The sequence below is a fragment of the Ceratotherium simum genome, chromosome 19, assembly GCF_057802395.1.
Source record: "Ceratotherium simum simum isolate JZ-2026a chromosome 19, ASM5780239v1, whole genome shotgun sequence".
Taxonomy (NCBI): Eukaryota; Metazoa; Chordata; class Mammalia; order Perissodactyla; family Rhinocerotidae; genus Ceratotherium; species Ceratotherium simum.
The window spans coordinates 46,762,331-46,785,234 of NC_141918.1; the positions used below are offsets into that span (position 1 = coordinate 46,762,331).

The 22,904-nt window shown below is 38.1% G+C and overlaps 1 long non-coding RNA gene across 2 annotated transcripts in view; it reads right to left on the reverse strand.

Moving 5' to 3' along the window:
* Window positions 1-22,904, reverse strand: part of LOC147914549 (uncharacterized) — an 82,280-nt gene that overhangs the window by 15,348 nt on the left and 44,028 nt on the right. The window contains exon 1 of one of the 2 annotated variants that reach the window (XR_015555273.1): window positions 9,146-9,327. The exons of the other annotated variant lie outside the window; for it this stretch is intronic. This is a non-coding gene — a long non-coding RNA (uncharacterized LOC147914549). Of the gene's footprint in view, window positions 1-9,145; window positions 9,328-22,904 lie in introns of those variants that run through there. 2 annotated transcript variants of the gene reach the window in all.

The following is a 22,904-nucleotide window of genomic DNA, read 5'->3' on the forward strand; positions in this document are numbered from 1 at the left end:
GCGGCAAGATTTTGTCAGCTCACGCCTGTGACTACTCAGTGATTAAGCTGGAAATAAAGTGGTGGGTGAGCTATCTTCCAAATTCTAGTTGTGGATTTGGAGATGGCATTGTCACCAAGATTTTAAAAGGGGATTGTGTTTACTAAGGAAACACGGCAAGCAGAGGTGGGGGATAACCTAGTAAATGTCTCACTTTGTCCCACCAGGCACAGAGAAGGGCTATGGCTTTCCCTTTTCAGTCCTAAATGCAGATATCAAAGCATGCTCTTTACTGTATAGAATAAATATGTATCATTCCTTACTTTAAAATATAAAATGAAGATCAAACTATCTTCTCAATTATTGCAAACAGTTGTGCAAATGAAAAGATTGTCTTCTTCTGGGAACCTAAAAGCCCACCAAGGAATAAGTAGTCTTTAAATCCCATGAAGTGATTTGTAATCTGATACAGTAAGAAAAAATCTCAGACTGATTCATCGCCACTGTGCTGACACTATCTCACTGCCCAATAGCGTCACAATTTCACTGCCACTCAAAACTACACTGCAGTCACTGAAACGCAGCAGCTGAGGCACCGGTGACCTGTCCAAAAAAAATTGAACAGGAAGTGGAGAAACACCACCTCATAAATTTCACCCAACCACATTTACCAGCCACCAAGGGTTCACGCTTACTAACAGCTGTATTTTCTATGGTGATTATGCCTCTGTCACAATGTTGAGGTCACTGAATTTCTCATGGACTAAAACTTGGTTTAACATTATTACCTCTTGTCCTTGGAAACTTTAGGAACTCTTCTATTGTCACAATATTCTCTTATAAATTAATATGAATATTAGATTTGCATTAAATACCACCATCTCTAAGAAGAAAAGTTATAGTTGTTGTTCAGAGATTAGAAGCTTATCTGGATGCCCAAAAGGATGCGCATAAAACTTATGGGAGACATTTGAGAGTGAAAGTGAACACCAAAAATAATTAAGTTTATATAAATTTTGGAAAGTTTATTTATTGTTCTAAAATTTTTTTGTCTGAAATTTTGTTGTATTATCTTCATGGACCTACAAAGCAATTCTATTCAAAACTGAAGTTTTTTCTTAAAGATAAAACTAATATATATTTGTATACATTAAAGAAGGTTAAAAGAGTCTATTGATTATATAAACTATTAGAAAAGGCATATTCCTGGCGCATGTTCACATACTTTGATCAGTTCCTTAACTGAATCTATCTCTAATACCATGTCTGGAACCAGAGGAATGTGCTTTCTAAGATACGGACTTACCATTTTTATTTTTTCCATAAAATTATCTGCAATATTTTTGAATTAGAATTCTATATTAAAAAATTTGAAATCTTTGGCATCTTCACTAAATATTTTTTTGTGAAAGAGGTGAGAAAATATTCTGTCTAAATGTGCTGAGGGAGCTGCTAATCTCCAAATAAATTCTGCTAGATGAAATAGATTCTCAGGTCTAATTTATTTTGTACTGAAATTTGTAAATATTTCAGCCCAAATATTTTCACAGGCACTGCTTTTCTGCTTCCATTTAGAGTAGTTTCCTTCAATAAATATTTTTATAAGAAAACATTCGTCAAATAAATTGTCTCTATGGTTTACCTGAAAGTTACACCAAATTTAGATGCTGCAAAATTGTAGGCCTTCTCAATTTTATTCTGTTCCAATACAGGACATAAATTTATTCAATTAAAAATAGGAGATCTATCAACTAATTCTTCCCACAAGTCAGATGTTCCAAAGCTGTTATGCAGTTTCCACACTAAATTTCATACACTCATTGTGATCTCATTCTTTAATTTCTTCAGCTCTCTATTGCTTTTGTAAAGATAAATGTCTTCCTGTTTGCAAGATACTGTTTTCAACAATTTCAATTTGCTAACCATTTGTTGAATACCTTGCTTAAAAGTTTCCAGCTGATTTTGAACAAAATTCGATCAAAATTTGGAGAAATCATTTACAAAAATATCAATATCATTGTAGGACATTAAGGTTGATTCATAAAGTAGTTATTCAAAAGCCCAAACATTCCGAAAATCTTACTGATGAAAGAAAGAAAGAGTATACTGCCATGCTGAAAATTTTTTATTCAATATTAGTTTTATCACAAAAGTTTAGTTATTCCAATTGTGTACATATACAGAAATTTATATACAGATTTTGACCACCGTAGCTTCAATTTCAATTGGTAGAATGTTACAGCTTATTTGGATGAAGTTATGAATTTTTTGCGCACCACAGCCAATTCCAAGCGTATTTCTTCTCCACAGGTTTCTTAATTTAGTGAGAACATAGTTGTCACCATGGTGACGTGTTCCAGAAAATTTTCTATCCATATTATCACCACAAAAACAAATACTATAACTTCAGTGTTGCACTTTTAATATTCATAATGATATGAGACATTTTACCTTTGAGAGAATAAATTCCCAACACTTTACTTTGATTCCAGCAACCATATGGAAAAGAAAAAAGAATCGTTACTGGAACTACTGATTCTCAATTTGAAGCATCTGCTGATACAAAGCTGATGTCCTTTAAACCTGAGAAGTTCTGCTGCTAATGGAGCCACCGCATTTTCTTCTATCACTTTCTGCTTCATGCATACACAAAATCTTGGAATTGAAAGTGAGCAACGTTAACTTAAACCAACAGTAAGTTGATCTAAATGAAAACTCATGCTTCAAAGAGTGATATGCAGACACACTTTCTGTGGTTGCATATGTAAAACTTTTCTTTTTTGGCAGTCTTCCTAAAATAACAATTTTGGTTGATGCTGCTGACTTCCTAGAAGATTTTTTGGTCCTCTAGTCTTCATCTGGTCAGTGACATCATTCTGGCCTTTGTGAGAATGAATGGAAAACTTAGTACATATTTATTTTTTTTAATTGCCTTTTCTTTTTTTTGCGGAGAAAGATTCGCCCTGAGCTAAACATCTGTTGCCCATCTTCCTCTTTTTTTTTTTCCCTCCCGAAAGCCCCAGTACATGGTTGTACATCCTAGCTGTAAGTAGTTGTAAGTCCTTCCAGTTTTTCTATGTGAGCCACTGCCACAGCACGGCAACTGACAGACGGGTGGCATGGTTCTGCAACCAGGAAGTGAACTCAGGCCACCAAAGTGGTGAGAGTGCCGAACTTTAACCCTAGACCATCATGGCTGGCTCTACATATTTTTGTTTTTAAGTTAAACATGCACTTTTTTTTTTTGAGGTCATTGATGATGGAAGGATTTATTGCAAAGTTCAAAGAGTATTAACAAACAATATAATAAATAGCTGTAGATCTACAATTGGTAGATGACATCACTGTAGCAAGAACATTCAAACTACTTGCTATACATTTAAGACTGGACTGCCCAGTCTCTATTTTCTACACATATGTGATATATATGTGTATATATCAATGACCCTTCTTTCTAGGATCCTGGTGGCTTTATGTATCTTTCAGGCCCCACAGGCTGCAACACAACTGACTATTAGTCTAAGTGGCTGGTGGGGAGCAGCATCTAATACTTCCTCCACCACCATCAGGACAAAAAGAGTTAGCAGCTCATAACTGAATGCCCTGCACATTCTCCTTGAATCTGGAAAGGATAAAAAAATTAAAAGGAGAGAGAGAGGTTATTGCTGGTCATCGTTCAGTGCATATGTGTCTCATACGTATTGCCAGTAAGAAAATGACAGGATCTGGAAATAAAGTAGAGCTCTACCAGAACTATCCTGACTTGTTTTTATACAAATTTTAATAATATTTGGAAAAAATTAAAATTCTTGAACATATGCTAACTGAACAGGACCCTAGGATCAAAAGGCAAACCAAGACTCTCCTCTGCAAACTGGAATGATCACCCTTCACAGAAGGAAGCTTCTAATAACACCATGTGTTTAGGGACCATTTGCTAAGGGCCAGGCCTTGTGGGATTTTGGAGATAAAATGGTGATCAAAATGTGATCCCTACTCTTTGGATCTGCTCATAGTTTGTTCTCATAGTTTGCTTTTGTAAAGCACGCAGTCTTCAAAAGCCAATCTCACAATGAACTCCTTTGATTCAGACATGCTTTAGGAAGCACATCATCCCCTTTGCCACTGTTGGCTTCGAGAGCTTTCCCAACTCTCACCTCAAGGGCACCCAACGTGGTGGAGCACAATGGGCAGCATCTCTGCTTGTGCTGTTTGGAGACTATTATTCCTTCTGAGCACTGCCAGGGTGGGCCATTGCTATAACTAGGCTTTCTCACTTAGCCTCTTCTCTTCATGCCACTCAGCAGCTTCAAGAGCAGCCAAAGCCACAGGAATGTCAGGGTGATTATTGGCCGATGTCAAACTTACTTTGGAGCAGAGGCCCTTTAAGTTCAGGAGACAGATTTACCTTTCTTACAGGCTTAATAGAATTAAGCAAATCAGCACTTCCTGCTGAAGGTGGGCTGCACAGCCACCAAGCTAGCAGTATCATTAAGAAAGCACATGTGTTTAAAATAAAATTGTTTCTAACAGTAAGTCTCAAATACCTGCTATTCTGGCTTACCTTTTGATTTTTAAGATTCTGTCAGGCTGTGATGACTTTAACCTTATGCTTTGAAACACTCTCCTTTCCCCTCTCTCCCTCTGTTCATCCATTAAATTGAATTTCTTCTAATGAAGAGAGAAATAGGATATACTCAAAATATACTTGAGGATCAAGCTGGTGTCATTTTTTTCCTTCCTCACAAGACATTTGCCCCCCATTTCAATCAGTGGTTCCATTATTATTCCTGTTTCCAAACTAGACACATTGGCTTCCTCACCCTCTCACTTCACGGAAGTTGCCAGTCTGCAGGTTTTGTCGTATTTTTCTAAGAATTGATTTTTGCATTTTCTGCTTACTCTTCATTCCCATGCTCTCTCTCCCATCTCAGCCTTAATAACCTCTTCTCTGTGAGGATGAACCCAAATTTTCACTTTTACCACCGTGGTGTTGCAAGCAGGTGGAGCCAGAATGTCTGGGTCTCTCTCTCAGCTCTGTTATCTAGTAGGTAAACTTGGGCAGATTATTTAACCTCTCTATGCCTCAACTTTTTATCTGTAAAGCGGGGTTAGTAATAGTACCTGTTCTCGTAGGTGTGTTGTGAGGATTAAAGAGTTATATGTAAAGCACTTAGAGAGGTGGTTGGCTGTTGTTATTTCATGCCCCATCTTCCCAACTTTAGGGAATCGAGCAGGGCAGAGACATCATTTATTGATAGTCAATGTAGAGAAGCTATGCAGAGTGCTTAAGGCAATTCTCTTAGCATGACAAGGCCAAGGTTATTAGTTTGATTGACATAGGGTAAAACTAATGTTACTGGAAAGAATATGAATTCCTCATACGGAAGAGAAGGTGGTCTTCAAAAAGAAAACAAGCCTCAGGGTTTGGGAACTATGTTTTCTTTTTTTGGAAGATCAGCCTTGAGCTAACATCCATGCCAATCCTCCTCTTTTCTTTTGCTGATGAGGACCAGCCCTGAGCTAACATCTATTGCCAATCCTCCTCCTTTTTTTTTTCACGTTTTCTCCCCAAAACCCCAGTAGATAGTTGTATGTCATAGCTGCACATCCTTCTAGTTGCTGTATGTGGGACGCGGCCTCAGCATGGCAGGACAAGCGGTTCGTCGGTGAGCGCCTGGGATCCAAAGCTGGGCAGCCAGTAGCGGAGCGCGTGCACTTAACCACTAAGCCATGGGGCCGGCCCCGGGGAACTATGTTTGATTTCAGATACCTGAGAAAAAATGTCCTCAGTCTAAAACGCACACCTTGCACAAAAATCAGAACTTTTCTCCATAATCCATTCAAGTAATTTATCCCACAGTGATTGATGTTCTTTTTTGAACACTTCAACCATAGATGTTCAAATTTATTCTAAAAAGGTGTTACCAAACACACATCAGTTTTTTTCTTTAAATTATTCACAAATATGTAGCAAATCTGACGCAAAAAATCATTTATACTTATTTTGTGTCGCACATATTAAATCATAAAAATTTCTTTAGAAACGTTACATGACCTTCTTGAACCAAATTCTTTAGTAGTAAATTTAAGATAATTATACCAGTTCCCAAGGTAATCTCAAGGTGAGATAATGTAGGTGAAAGTACATTGTAACATGTCAAATGTGAGACATTATTAAATCACGTGGCTGTGGTTTCATGTTTCAGGGTGTGTGTATGTGAACCTGGGCAAGAGGACTAGTCCTCAGAAATTTAAACTACAGTCTCTAGCCCATTTCTCTATACGAACTCTCCAAGATATACTCTGCCCTCAGCTCTAGTGGGTAATAATAATTATTACTAATTGTTAAGCACCTGTAGTTTTCCTAACATTGGGATAGGTGCTTAATATATGATATTCCTAGACTCATACCTTTAACTCATAAGACTCATGTTCTATAAATGTCTGTGGCTTTCTGGAGAGGCTAGTTAGGTTCATGCTGTTCTTGAGTTTGGCTAGTCTTCACCAGTAACTCCTTTTGCCTCTCCATCATTCACACCAAAATTTCTCAAGGAGTGGCCCTGACAGAAGATAGACACGCACAACTTTGAAGAAGCTTCAATCAGTTCTTCCTCTCCATGGTACTAATGACTAAACACAAATTTAAACTATTGAGAGGGGAGGCTGAGGATGAATAATGCTATGTCCTCAAATTCAGTCCAACTACAGTTATTCCTGAGCATGGGGCTTGACCGCCCAGACTTTCAACATGATCCTCTCATGGGCTTTCCTCATCTGGTCATTCCTCCACGGAGCCTTCGCCATACGGACCCACTTTGCCTCTCACCTCACCTCCACCCAAACCAGTGCCTCAGTTAATTCATTCTTTCTTTCTTTTGTAAGTCTTCACCTCCCTTCCTTTCTGGGCTGAAGCCCTTCCCCAACAGTCAGCATGCTTTCCTTCTCCTCTGATGTCTTATAAATGTTTGCAGCTCCTGAGACAGACCATAGCATTTTTATCTCCCACTTGTTTCTTCCTCCAGGTAATCGGAAAGGGAAGCTAGGACTTTGAGAATGAAGTAGACCAAGGAAGGCACCAGGATAAGCTTCTGCTTTGGTTTGCTGCATGTTTTCACTTTTATTGTTTTTCTTTGTATATTTGTTTGCTTATTTCTCTGTCTTACAAAAAAAAGCTTCATCTCCTGCCAATAGAACTCATTAGTTCTTCAAAGAAGATCCACAGCAACTTGAAAGCACAACTTTTAGATCTTATTAAACAATAAGAGAAACTATTTCCTCCCCTAACTTGAGCTTCATTAAAACTCCTTTTCTATTAACTTCTACTAATGTGGAGAATCACTACTCTGGATCTGGATCACTTCTTCCTCATTCCTGTTTGTTTGTTTGTTTGCCCTCACAGTGCATAGAGAGAGAGTCTTGTTATGGAAAAATGTATCTCTAATACTCACATTAACATTCCAAGTTAGGCACCAAGTCTTACCATGTGAAGACCTGCTAAATTTATTAGAATTTCATACTAAAGCATTGGCAGAAGTAGAAATGATCTATTGACACAAGTTTACTAAGCAAAGCTTTTTGGTAAGAAATCACATCAAAATATACTCACAGGCAAAACTCAAGATATCTGAAATTCTAACAACATAGAAAAAAATTTTTGACCAGTACTACTAGTACTGTTATTATTACAAATAGTAACATAGCCATCATGTAACTGAAGTCCTCCTCAAAGAGACAAGGTGACACTATGAGCCTAGAGTGACTGGAAACATCTCCTGATCATGCTCAGATCTCTTTACTCTCTCGTGTTTATTCTTTATTGTGTTATTATTATTACTTTCTCGCTGCCGTATTGGTCTCTTACCTTCTGCTTCATGAACTGGCCCATGTTCTCTATTATCATTTACAGATTTATCTATTTATCTCTACTGTCATTTACAGCTAGGTATTTACAGAGAATTACTTTTACAGAAAATTGTTTAGAAATGATACTTAAAACTAAGTTACGTTTCTCCAAATGGAAAAACTGACTCTGGGAATTTCGTTGAGCTAACTTGTCTCTATTAGGGATATGGCTAGAGACAGAAGTTTGAGTCCATACTGATTATAACCTTTATTGGGGTAGGGCTTCTACTAAAATTCTGATGCAAACATCTAACTTGAGGTAATCAAATGTCTGACACTCAAATATCTCAAGATATTCTCCTATCTTTAGTCTCTGAACAAAAAAAACTTACCAAATTCACATCGTGATTTTGCCTTTCATTAGTACATGCATACATCCTTTAGTGCACATATTTAATTCATATGAAGTTAAATAATATAAGATCAAGCTATAAGAGCACTCTTGGCACTCACTATGGATAATTGCACCCTATATTGCTTCCATCTGTGTGGCTTTTATAGGCTACATCACAATCACAAGATAAGACAATTATGTTTAACTGGACTCCCTCTATTTTTGAGCTACTCCTTGGTGATTTTGCTGCTGCCTGTGGGAAGGGACAGGGCCCTGCAGAAGCAGCATGCATCTTGCCAGATGGGATCCTGTAGTACCAGACAGTGGCCTGGCAGAAGCATGTCTGGGCCCTAGCCTAGCAATGCCAAGATGTCATATGACCCCAGATGTCCCTCAAATCAAGAACAATTTCTCTAAGTTCGAAGTCAAGATGGCGGCATGGGCAGACTCAGAACTCACCTCCTCCCGTGGACACAGCCAATTTCCAACTACTCGTGGAAAAATTACCCCTGAGACAGAACTGAAAACTGGATAAGAGGAACTCCTGCAACAACGGACAATCCTAACTGAGGTGGAAGAGGCAGAGACTCCCTTCTGGAGAGGAGAAACACTGCCTTCACAAGCCGCAGCGCCTCATGGCCGCGGGGAGCAGAGCACTGGTCCGCAGCCTCCCTGGAGGCGCGGGGCCCTGAGCCGGGGAGCGCCCCCGCTGTGGGCATTTTGTGGACCCAGCACAATCGAGACCAGCGGCATAATATCTGACTGTGCCTGCTACTAAAGCATTGGGGAGCACCCCCAGAAAACCCGGTTCACAAAGAAACTAAAACCGGTTCTTAAAGAGCCCACGCGCAAACTCACCCATTTCAGAAAGCAACCTAAAATCACCAGAAAGAAAGGTGCACAGTGCTTTGGTGAAAAGAGACTCACCTGACAGGCCCTGTGAGCATCTCGGTGAGAGGTGAGACCTCTGGAGGGACTGGGACATTGGCGGCGGCCATTGTTGTGGCCTGGTGTAGGCGTGCTGACACAGACACCATTGGAGTTCTCCCTGGGGCCTGCTAGCCCAGGGTCTGCCCCACCCGCTAGAGCACCGATTTAATCCAGCTCAGCCAGGGCAGGCAGCCCACCCTAGAGACTGGCCCCACCCAACTACAAGCCCTCAGGCAACTTGTGGGCCTGCATAGATTGGTGGCTGGATTCTCTGTAGCCTGGCAACTGAGCCGACTGTGCAGGGTGTGCACAAGGAGCGGGTGGAGAGTGTGGGGCAGTGGCGGAGTCTGTGGGGCTCCCGCTGTGGAGAGACTGGGTCCACTTCGGAGGTCGGGGCGCGCACATAGGGCAGGACTGTGTTGACTGTGTGTGTGGACCTGTGGGCGGCAGGGCTTGTCAGCTGCAGAAGACTTGTTCTTCTCAAAGACCCACATAGGGGGTTTGCTCCACCTTCCAAAGCCTGAAACAATTGGGTGCTCCCGTGCCTGAGGCCAGCCCCACCCAGCTGCAATCCTCAGAGAGCTGACAAGAGACCTAAAGGCTGGAGGCTTATAGCAATTGTAAGCCCCTGAGCCTAACAACCTGCCACACTGGGGGCCTACTCACTTAAAAGAAATACTGCAACACAAATGTGGTATTAGAACTTGCAGCCAACTGTGCCGGGGCTCCCCACACCTGATAAAGAGACTGAAGGGCCCACAACAACTACAAGCAGCTGAGCATTACAACAGCTGGCCAGGAGCATAACTCGGCCTCTCTGGGTGCCTACAGGGAGAACAAACAGGCCACAACAGAAGGACACACGTAGCCCACATAGGGGTCACCCCTGGAACATTGAGAACTGAGGGAAGCACACTGTAGGCCTCCTAAGCCGTCACTTACATAAGGTCACCTATCCAAAACCAGGAGACATATCTGACCTACCTAATACATAGACACAAGCACAGGGAAAGAGGCAAAGGAATATATTCCAAGTTAGGGAACAGGACAAAACCCCAGAAAAGGAACTAAGTGAAACAGAAATGAGCAACCTACCTGACAGAGAGTTCAAACTAAGAGTGTTAAGGATGCTCACTGATCTGGGGAGAAGAATAGATGAACTCAGTGAGAGGTCAACAAAGAAATGGAAGATATAAAAAAGAACCAATCAGAAATGAAGAATACAATACTGGAAATGAAAAATTCATTAGAGGGACTCAAAAGCAGAGTAGAGGATACAGAAGAACGGATCTGTGAGCTGGACGAAAGACTAGAAGAAATTACCCAAGATGAACAGGTACAAGAGAAAAGAATTAAAAAGAGTGAGGACAGTCTAGGGGACCTCTGGGACAACATCAAGCACACTAACATCCGTGTTGTAGGTGTCCCGGAAGGAGAAGAGTGAGACAAAGGGGCAGAGAATCTCTTTCAAGAAATAATAGATGAAAACTTCCCTAACCTAAGGAAGGAAATGGACATCCAGGTACAGTAAGCACAGAGAGCCCCAAACAAGATAAACCCAAAGAGGCCCACACCAAGACACATCATAATCCAAATGTCCAGAATTAAAGATAAAGAGAGAATCCTAAAAGCTGCAAGAGAAAGTCAAGTTACATACAAAGGAAACCCCATAAGACTATCAGCTGACTTCTCAGCAGAAACCTTACAGGCTAAAAGAGAATGGCACAATATATTTAAAGTGCTAAAAGGAAAAAACTTACAGCCAAGAATACTCTACCCAGCAAGGTTATCATTCAAAATGGAAGGAGATATCAAAAATTTCCCAGACAAGCAAAAATTAAAGGAGTTTGTCACCAAGAAAACAGTGCTACAAGAAATGTTAAAGGGACTGATTTAAGGGGAAAAGAGAAGACCCCAAATAGGAAAAATTATCTCTTTCCATGATAAGAGGGTAATGGATACAAATGCACAAAATAGAGATTAGATATGATATCAAAAACATAAAAGGAGGGAGGAGGGGAGTTAAAGAGTAGAGCTTTCAGACAGAGGTCAGACTAAAGAGACCATCAATTCTGTATAGAAGAAGAAAGGAACAGAGAAGGACTACTAAAACTGAGAAAAAAAAAAGTTTAAAAATGGCAGTAAGTACATACTTATCAATAGCTACTTTAAATGTCAATGGACTAAATGCTCCAATTAAAAGGCATAGAGTGGCTGATTGGATAAAACAACAAGACCCATATATATGCTGCATACAAGAGACACCCTTCAGACCTCAAGACACTCACAAACTGAAAGTGAAGGGATGGAAAAAGATACTCCACACAAATGGCAATGAAAAGAAAGCTGGGGTAGCAGTACTCATATCAGACAAAATAGACTTTAAAACAAAAATTGTAAAAAGAGACAAAGAAGGGCATTACATAATGATCAAGGGAACAATCCAACAAGAGGATATAACACTTGTAAATATCTACCCACCCAATGTATGTGCACCTAAATATATAAAGCAATTATTAATAGACATAAAAACAGAAATAGACAGTAACACAATAATAGTAGGGCACTTTAACACTCCACTTACACCAACAGATAGATCATCCAAACAGAAGATCAATAAGGAAACATTGGCCTTAAATGACACACTAGAACAGATGAACCTAGTTGATATATACAGAGCATTCCATCCAAAAACCAAAGAATACATGTTCTTTTCAAATGCACATGGAACATTCTCCAGGATTGATCACATATTAGGCCACAAAACAAGTCTCCATAAATTTAAGAAGATTGAAATAATACCAAGCATCTTTTCTGACCACAACTATGATACTAGAAATCAACTATAGGAAGAAAATCAGAAAAGCCACAAATACGTGGAGATTAAACAAAATGCTACTGAACAATGACTGGGTCAACGAAGAAATGAAAGAAGAAATCAAAAAATACCTGGAGACAAAGGAAAATGAAAATACGGCATCCCAGAATTTATGGGATACAGCAAAAGCGGTTCTAAGAGGGAAGTTTATAGCAATACAGGCCTATCTCAACAAACAAGAAAAATGTCAAATAAACAATCTAACCATGCACCTAAAGGAATTGGGAACAGTAGAACAAACAAAGTGCAAAATCAGTAGAAGAAGGGAAATAATAAAAATCAGAGCAGAAATAAATGAAATAGAGACCAAAAAAACAATAGAAAAAATTAATAAAACCAAGAGCTGGTTCTTTGAAAAGATAAACAAAATTGACAAACCTTTAGCTAGACTCACCAAGAAAAAAAGAGAAGGCACAAATAAGTAAAATCAGAAATGAAAGAGGAGAAATTACAACAGAAACTTCAGAAATACAAAAGATTATAAGAGAATACTATGAAAAGCTATATGCCAACCAATTTGACAATCTGGAAGAAATGGATAAATTCTTAGAATCATACAACCTTCCAAAACTGGATCAAGAAGAAGTAGAGAATTTGAATAGACCAATCACCAGTAAGGAGATTGAAACAGTAATCAAAAACCTCCCCAAAAATAAAAGTCCAGGACCAGACAGCTTCCCTGGTGAATTCTACCAAACATTCAAAGAAGACTTAATACCTATCCTTCTCAAACTCTTCCAAAAAATTGAGGAGAGTTGGAAGCTCCCTAACTCATTCTACGAAGCTGACATTACCCTGATACCAAAACCAGACAAGGACAACACAAAAAAGAAAATTACAGGCCAATATCACTGATGAACATCGATGCAAAAATCCTCAACAAGGGGCCGGCCCGGTGGCGCAAGCGGTTGGGTGCGCGCGCTCCGCTGCGGCGGCCCAGGGTTCGCTGGTTCGGATCCCGGGAGCGCACCGAAGCACTGCTTTGGCAAGCCATGCTGTGGCGGCGTCCCATATAACGTGGAGGAGGATGGGCACAGATGTTAGCCCAGGGCCGTCTTCCTCGGCAAAAAAAGAGGAGGATTGGCGGATGTTAGCATAGGGCTGATCTCCTCACCAAAAAAAAAAAAAAAAATCCTCAACAAAATACTAGCAAATCTCATACAACATTACGTTAAAAAGATTATACAGCATGATCAAGTGGGATTTATTCCAGGTATGCAGGGATGGTTTAACATTTGCAAATCAATCAACAGAATACACCACATTAATGAAATGAAGAATAAAAACCACATGATCATCTCAATAGATGCAGAGAAAGCATTTGACATGATACAGCATCCATTTATGATAAAACCTCTGAATAAAATGGGTATAGAAGGAAAGTACCTCAACATAATAAAGGCCATATGTGAGAAACCCACAGCTAATATCATCCTCAATGGTGAAAAACTGAAAGCTATGCCTCTAAGAACAGGAACCAGACAAGGATTCCCACTGTCACTACTCCTATTTAACATAGTACTGGAAGCCCTAGCCAGAGCAATCAGGCAAGAGAAAGAAATAAAAGGGATCCAAATTGGAAAGGAAAAAGTGAAACTATCACTATTTGCAGATGACATGATTTTATGTATAGAAAACCCTAAAGAATCCACCAGAAAACTTTTAGAAGTGATAAACAAATATGGTAAAGTTGCAGGATACAAAATCAACATACAAAAATCAGTTGCATTTCTATACACTAACAAGGAAGTCGCGGAAAGAGAAATTAAGAATACCATCCCATTTACAATTGCAACAAAAAGAATAAAATACCTAGGAATAAACTTAACCAAAGAGGTGAAAGAGCTGTACACAGAAAACTATAAAACATTTCTGAAAGAAATTGAAGAAGACACAAAGAAATGGAAAGATATTCCGTGCTCTTGGATTGGAAGAATTAACATAGTTAAGATGTCCATACTTCGTAAAGCAATCTATAGATTCAATACAATCCCTATCAAACTTCCAACAACATTTTTCACAGAAATAGAACAAAGAATCCTAAAATTTATATGGAACAACAAAAGACCCTGAATAGCTAAAGGAATCCTGAGAAAAAAGAACAAAGCTGGAGGTATCACACTCCCTGATTTCAAAATATACTACAAAGCTATAGTAACTAAAACATCATGGTATTGGCACAAAAACAGACACACAGATCAATGGAATAGAATCGAAAGCCCAGAAATAAACCCACACATCTATGGACAGCTAATCTTTGACAAAGGAGCCAAGAACATACAATGGAGAAAAGAAAGTCTCTTCAACAAATGGTGTTGGGAAAACTGGATAGCCATATGCAAAAAATGAAAGTAGACCCTTACCTTACACCATACACAAAAATGAACTCCAAATGGATTAAAGACTTGAACGTAAGACCTGAAACTATGAAACTTCTAGAAGAAAACATAGGCAGTACGCTCTTCGACATCGGTCTTAGCGACATATTTTCAAGCACCGTGTCTGACTGGGCAAGAGAAACAATAGAAAAAATAAACAAATGGGACTACATCAAACTAAAAAGCTTCTGCACAGCAAAGGAAACCATCAACAAAACGAAAAGACAACCTAACAATTGGGAGAAGATATTTGCAAACCATACATCTGATAAGAGCTTAATCTCCAGAATATATAAATAACTCGTGCATCTCAACAACAACAAAACTACTAACCCAATTAAAAAATGGGCAAAAGACCTGAACAGACATTTCTCCAAAGGAGATATACAGATGGCCAACAGACACATGAAAAAATGTTCAAAATCATTAACTATCAGGGAAATGCAAACCAAAACTACAATGAGATATCACCTCACGCCCGTCAGAATGGCTATAATTAACAAGACAGGAAACAACATGTGTTGGAGAGGATGTGGAGAGAAGGGAACTCTCATACACTGCTGGTGGGAGTGCAAACTGGTGCTGCCACTATGGAAAACAGTATGGAGATTCCTCAAAAAATCAAGGATAGAACTACCATATGATCCAGCTATTCCACTGCTGGGTATTTATCCAAAGAACTTGAAAACACCAATTTGTAAAGGTACATGCACCCCTGTGTTCATTGCAGCGTTATTCACAATAGCCAAGACTTGGAAGCAACCTAAGTGCCCATCAAGGGACGAATGGATAAAGAAGATATACACAATGGAATACTACTCAGCCATAAGAAAAGATGAAAGCCAGCCATTTGTGACAACATGGATGGACATGGAGGGTATTATGCAAAGTGAAATAAGTCAGAGGGAGAAAGTCAAATACCGTATGATTTCCTTCATTAAGTAGTAGATAATAACAATAATAAAACAAACACATAGAGACAGAGATTGGATTGGTGGTTACCAGAGGGGAAGGGGGGAGGGAGGAGGGCGAAAGGGATAATTCGGCACATGTGTGTGGTGATGGGTTGTAATTAGTATTTGGGTGGTGAACATGATGTAATCTATGCAGAAATAGAAGTATAATGATGTACACCTGAAATTTATACAATGTTATAAACCAATGTTACTGCAATAAGCAAAAAATTTACAAAAAAAACAAAAAAAAGAACAATTTCTCTTGTTAAACATCTTTATCACAAAAATTTTAATATGCATTTAACAACAACTGAAAACAGCAACAGAAATTTGTGGAAAAGCTAAAACAGTCTGATCCATCAGTCTTCATTTTTACTTAAATAGAAGTTCCCTGGCATTCTGAAATTACTAACCAGATTTTTTCTCTCTTGAATACAATACTATATTCTGGTTAAACATAAAATATCTTTAAACGTTATTTTAAAGAATCCTTCTCATTGCCAACTCTATTAGAGTGAGGTAGAGGACATTCAGAAGAGGGATTAAGTATTTTTCAATGGTTAGGTTCAAATCAGGTTCTTTGAAAGATGTGGTTCTTTGGAATCTTGTACTTGTCTGAATCCGAAGAGGTTGAAGAGAAACAGATTGCTGATGGTGGGGTGGGGGTGGGGGGCAGGAGTGAGCATGGAGGTCAAGGGTTATCCTAAGGTGAGAGTGGCCAAATTCAAAAAGGAAGGTAAAAGAGTCAATTCTCCATTGGAGGAGGAGAAAACCCTTGTCAGAGAAAGGAGTATTTAGGAAAAGGCAGGGCAGATGCATTTTGCAAAGGAATGACCGCTGATCTTTCTTTTTATGTGAAGGAGCTTGTGAAATCACCATCAGTTCCATGAGAGAACATGAAGGAGAAAGTTAAGTGTGTTGTGGAAGAAGTTTCAAATACAGTTAGCTGATGCATGTGTTGCGAAAGTGATTATCTACCTACTTCTGATTGTCTTGCATTCACTACCCTGAAAAAATCTATATGAAAAATCTAGCACAGGCCAAATTTCAAAGGCAGTCCAATCTAAATGTATTGATTAATCTTTTCAATTTTTGGACGTTATAATCACTAATTGCTGCAACATAGGTGGGCCATTAACTAACTCAAGCCTAGACCTCAGAAACGGAGCAGTCTGGCTAGACAAGTGAGAGGAAGGTCAAGCTTCCACCCATCGCCCTTGGAATACCAGAGGCTCAAGTCCTGTACCACTGACCAGAAGGCATAGAAGCCACCTTTCTCTTACGAATGCCCATAGTTATTCCTTCCCTCCTCACCCACACATCTATCCGAATGTTTTTAAACCTTCTCACACACATTTTGTTACAATTCACACTTTTGCCCATCTTACACTGACCCAACTAAATCACCTCTCATTTGTAAATGTCGTCTTTCATCAACCATCTGATGAATGATAATTTTTGAGCTATTGTCTGGTAGTTCTGCTAGTTGCCTGGCAAAAAGGGTCAGGCCTCTGCCAAAGCAGTCGTGGATAATAGCTAGATGGATCTGGAAGTAATACCATGCCCTTGCTAGGGAGAGTATATCTGTGGCTCTTTCTTGCAATGCTAAAAAAAATTAAAACAACAGCTTTATTAATATGTAATTTATATACTATAATGTTCACCCCTTTAAAGAGTACAGTGCAATCAATGGTTTTAATATATCTATTGCAACCATCACCATATTCTAATTTTAGAAAATTTTTATCACTCCAAAAAGATATCTTGTACCCATTAGTAGTCACTGCCTATTTCCACTTCTACTCTGAGTTCTACACAACCACTAATCTACTTTCTTTCTCTATATATTTGCCTATTCTGGACATTCCATACACAGGGAGCCATACAATATGTGGTCGTTTGTGACTGGCATCTTTTATCCCTGTTGTGGTAGGTATCAGTACTTCATTCCTTTTTATTGACAAATAATATTCTATTGTATGGATATACTATATTTTGTTTATCTACTCATCAGTTGATGAAGGTATCCATTTTTTGTCTATTATGAATAATGTAGATGTGAACATTTGTGTACATATATTTGTGTGGGTGTATGTTTTCATTTCTTTTGGGTAGATACCCAAGAGTAGAATTGCTGGGTCATATACTAACTCTGTTTAATATCTTGAGTAATTGCCAAACTGTTTTTCAAAGTGGCTGCATCATTTTACATTTCCATTGTATTACAGTTTTCAATTTCTCTACATCCTCACCAGCACTTGTTATTATCTGTCTTTTTTTTTATCATAGCCATTCTGGTGGGCATGAAGTGGAATCTCATTGGGCTTTTGTTTTGCATTGTGCATTTGGTTTGTATGACCCGTGAAGCTGAGCAAATTTTCATTTGCTTTTTGGCCATTTGTATATCTTCTTTGAAGACATGTCTATTCAAATCCTTTGCTTTTTTAAATTGGGTTATTTGTTTTTAATTATTGAGTTGTAATAGTTTTTTGTATATTTTGGATACAAGTCCCTTATCAGATATATGATTTGCAAATAGTTCCTCCCAGTCTATAGGTTTTCTACTTTCTTCATGTTGTCTTTTGAAGCACAAAAGCTTTTAACATTGATGAAGAATTTCAGTCAATCTCCTCTTTTATCACTGGTGCCCTTGGTATCAAATCATTGCCAAATCCAAGATCACAGTGCTAAGATTTCATCTGATTCCTGTTCAAAAGGGAAAGGGACCCAGTGGTAAGGCACTGGGAGTCTATACCATGACTACTCACAAACATCCATCTTTGCTTAGTTTTAATAAATGTCCTTATGTGTGTCCTGGCCTGGCCTCTCCTCTAACTGCATTGCTACCCAAAAGTCCCCAGGCACAGAAGATTAGAGCAAGAGGAGATGGGTGAAGTAGGCCGTTAGAAGAGAAGCCTCAATAGGAGGAGGTCCAACAAGGTGATCCAGGGTGAACTGTGGGTGTGCGATGAGAGGACAATGCTGTGGCAGGAAAATGATACCCCCTTCTCGTATTTATCTTGACAAGGAGAAATAATAATAAAAGACTTCTCTGCCTCTTGCAGCTGGGATTGCAGAAGGGAGGGTAATGGACTCTGGTAAGGAGATATATGTGACTTTATAGCAGAGTGACACAATTAATAATTCTATAGTGAAAGTCCGTGGCAAGGAATTCTAATTTAGAAAAGTAATTTCAGCCCGCAGGAAACCACTGCTGACTTCACAGCTGCTCCATTCCCTAGAATAGATGAATGGCAAGAGAAAGTGAAGAACACTGCAAAAATTCTCATTTGTCCAATCCGATGTATGTCACTGGTACCCAAGGAAGCAGAATGACTTCTACCTTCCAAATCTCATGTGAATGCCCCTCATCAGCAGAACCTGAACTGTATCCAGAGTCCTTTTAGTAAGGGATTCTGGAAAATTCAGTTTTCGGACTTCTAGGCCTTGTGATTCAGGGAGATTAGAGGCAGGGTAGAATGCATACTGTCTGCCAAAGACGATATCCAGCAAAGAAACATTAAAGGGAGAAATCACCATTATCGAAATCAAATATGGAATATAAAGAATAAGTTAAAGTAGGTCTCTGAGGCTGTAGATGAAAAGAACAAATAGAAAAGGGTAACAGAATATACAGTAGATGTGGATGGCAGAGCCTAGTGATCCAGTATATACATAGTTGATATTCCTGAGGAGTGAGAATCAATATTGAAGAACATAGTAGCAGTAAATTTTCCTCCTTTGAAAATTTCCCTCATTTTCTTCATCTGAGTGTGTAGATTGAAATTCATTAAAATAAATTCACACCTACATGGGTTCTAGCAAAATTTGATTATTTCAAGGATTATATTTTTTAAAAAATCAATAAATGTACTCAAGCAGAATTTTAAAATATAGATTACTAGTGCAAGAAATTTACACACTAAAAATGAATGTGTAAACCTACACACTAAAAATTTCTATAATTGTCATTACCTTGATATGAAACCTCTATGTCATACACTTAAGATGGGAGAGTGCTTAAACTAGTTAAGTTTAATTTTGTCTTATGTACACAGTTCCTTTAGGTTAAATCATCAAACATTTCTTTACAGGTACTATTTCTCCTTTTTCAAGGATTCTTTTTCCCTCCTTTTTCCCCAGACAGCATGTATGCCCAGGGAAAAACATCCATGTCCTGGTGACAGGCAAGAGGCCAGAGAGTGGGCTCTGATCTGCATAGACCCTCACCTGCTCCCCTGGAAAGAAAGTCCTTTATTTCACCTTGTTTTGAATGTGTTGCATTGGTTTTTACAGGGTAGCTGCTGTCCTCAGCTGGTTTTTTTTAGGGTATTGTGCAGACACACCCAGCTCAAGTCTCTGACCCTGGTACAGCCTCAGTTCAAGAGGTCCCTGCATTCTGCAGCTTCCTTGTCTAAAACTCAGGCCTTTTTTGGTCCACCAGTTCTCTTAGCCCTGCTGTTTTCCTAACCAGCAGTTCCCTAGATGCCAAACAAAGGCAATGGCAATCTGGGATCTAGATTAAGGATATATGTCTAGATACTTCTCTCGGACATCTTTACAATGCCATTTGATTGACACCATTTTAGGAAATGCCAGTTTTCTTTTGGGAAATGGTCAGAATTTTTCAGCTTTTTGGTCTACTCCTTAAAAAGTGAGACACTAGGCTTTTTGCTTGGGAATTTCTTTTTAAAACTTGCATCTATTTCTACTGTGCCTTGTTCCATGCCTCTGTGAGATCTGACCCTAGGGCAGGGGTAAAGAATGTAGAGGAAAAGAACAAATAGAAAAGTCTGTCAATTCCTTGTTCCTTATCAAAGCTCCCTCATTCCTATTTTGTGGAAATTACCTTATGTCAAATCATGTTCTTCTTTCTATTTTGGTTTATAGCAAAAGCTAGGCATCAGACTTGCAAGATCTACTCTCATAGCTAAAGGGAGAATTTTGGAATTTATGAAATTCATCAAAACCTACATTTGAATATTAGTGTCTCACTATAGACTCAGTTTTTAATTTGAAACTCAAAGCAGAATAATCACATCTTTGTTCTGGTCCAGGCTCTCCTCACCCCTGAACAATGATGATTGTCTTTGATTCATTGGGAGGGAGAGCTGTGAGAAATCTAGGAAGAAATTTATTGCTCAAATATCTCAAAATTATTCCAATACATGCCCAAGGGAACAAAATTACAATTAGACTCGTCACCTGCAAAATGGAAGAAAATGGAACAATAAATAATATTGTGAGAGAAAAAAAATCATGATTCAAGAATTTCATATGAAGACAATGGAAAAAATATAATCAATTCTACGAGAGATCAGTAAATATACCACTCATATCCTTCTCCTAGAAAACTTACTCAAAATCACTCAGTGACTGAGATTTTTTTATTAATTTGAATTTTAAGTATGGGAAAATAAGGTTTTCAAGGACTACCATTAGCATTTTATTCCAATGAAATGTATTGACTTAAGACTGCTTGTTTTATAAATTGAGTATTATTGAAGCCAAAGAGAAATTTTTCTTAAGTTATATATAACATAAAAATATAATTCAATAATAAAAAGAGCCCAGTTCTGTCATTCTAGATTTTATTTGCAAGGTTACCAAGTGGTAGTGGTAGGCATAATAAAATCACTAAATTTCATATTTTACATGAGGAATAAAGTCTTTATATTGTTCTTTTTCTTATATTACACTTTTCTCCTTTTAACAAAACTATGAAGTTAATATGCACATGTTAAAACAGGTTAAAAGAAAAAATTGTGTGGAAAAATAGTCTTTCTTTCCCCACATTCCTGGATAAACTTCTAATAACTGCTAGCAGTTCCTTCTTATCTTTCTTTATTTTATAATTATTTTGCTTTTTAATTCTATATGAAAAGAAAATATAAGTTCACTTTTTTGGTAATTAAAACAATTAGAATTAAAAACAGTCAGAATTAAAAATCAATTTTCATGAACTCTTAAATGTTGTAAAGAACTTTCAAATACATGGAAAAAATAAAAAAACAAATAAAACATAGCTCACATGGCAAAAGGAAGAAATAAATGTTAAAGTATGAAAAGTAATGACAGAGAAAAAGGCCAGACACCATCTGTGACTCTTGAAATGAACTAGTTAAATCCTTATATTTAAAGCTTTTCAGATCAGGCTAAAAAAATTCAACTCTTCACTGCTTACAATAGCTGCAATGACATAGAATAAAAATAAAAATAAAAATATGATCAAAGACTTATTTGGCAAAAACAAAATAATGGAAAGCAGTCCTGGAGGAATCGATGGCAAAGCTGACATTTAGAGGAAATTTCACAATTTTAACCTTCACATTATTTGACAAGAATTAGCAAAACAATAAAATGAAATATATAATAGTGAAAGAAAAAATGAAATAATATTTTAAAAGCAAAACTTAATGGATTAAAATTAGGAAAAATAGAATTAATGATCCTATGAAATAAAATTCAAGTACCTAGTGTTCTAGAAAATCTGATTCAGAAAAAGGAGAAAACAAATAGACAGAATTAGAAAGAGAAAGGGCACAAAAATCAAATAGAATAAAATGTATGAGATTACAGTGTAAGACTCTGTGTGTACAGTAAATGTGTAAAACTGTATGAAATGGATGATTTTCATAAAAGATATAAACTAACAATAAAAATTTGTAAAAATTAGAAAAATCTGAATTGAATAACAACTGTAGGCATAATGAAAAACATTTCAAAAAATTACTCCAAATTCTCCAGGGATTGTTTTACTAGTGAATTATTTGAAACTTTAAAGAAACTAGTAAAGTCAATTCTATATAATTTGTTCCAGAACATAGCAAAAAAAATATGGAAAGCAATCAAATCTACTTTATGAATCCAGGATAATTCTGACATCAAAACCTGACAAACATTATACAAAGAAATAAAACTAAAGACAGATCTCGCTTATGAATGTAGGTTCAGGAATGAATCAATATTAGGAAATGTGTTTGCCTGGCATTTATTAGCCACTCAATAAATGCATCCTACATCACTAAGGAAAGCACGGCTACCTGGAATGAATTTCCTTGGCTTCCTGGCCCCACATCTACACATTTAATTCACATATGAACCCATCCTCACCTCATTTCCTTCCGGTTCAGAGGAGGGGAAAAAAGTCTTTTGTTCAAAACTAAAAGCTTCCAATTATGTTCTGGATCCCATTCTATAAGCAAATCGGCACCCCTGCTTTGTCAGTTACTTGTCAGTTACATGTAGCCGCTTTCTCTGTATACTATTTCCTTTCAGCTCTTTAAGAATGCCTCCTCAGTTCTGTATGCTCCTTCATTCATCACATATTTAGTGAGCACTTACAAGGTGTCAAATGCACTTAAAAGTCATGACAGAGTTTACATGCAATGCTTGCCTTCAAGGAGTTTTCCATCTGGTCAGGAGCCAGCTTAGTCAGCAATGGCAGGGCACTGTGCTAAAATGTGGCCAAGGGCAGGTCCTACTAGAGCTCATCATTGGAGAAGCATCTGGAAACGCTGCTTCTCCAGTCAGTGCCATGTCTT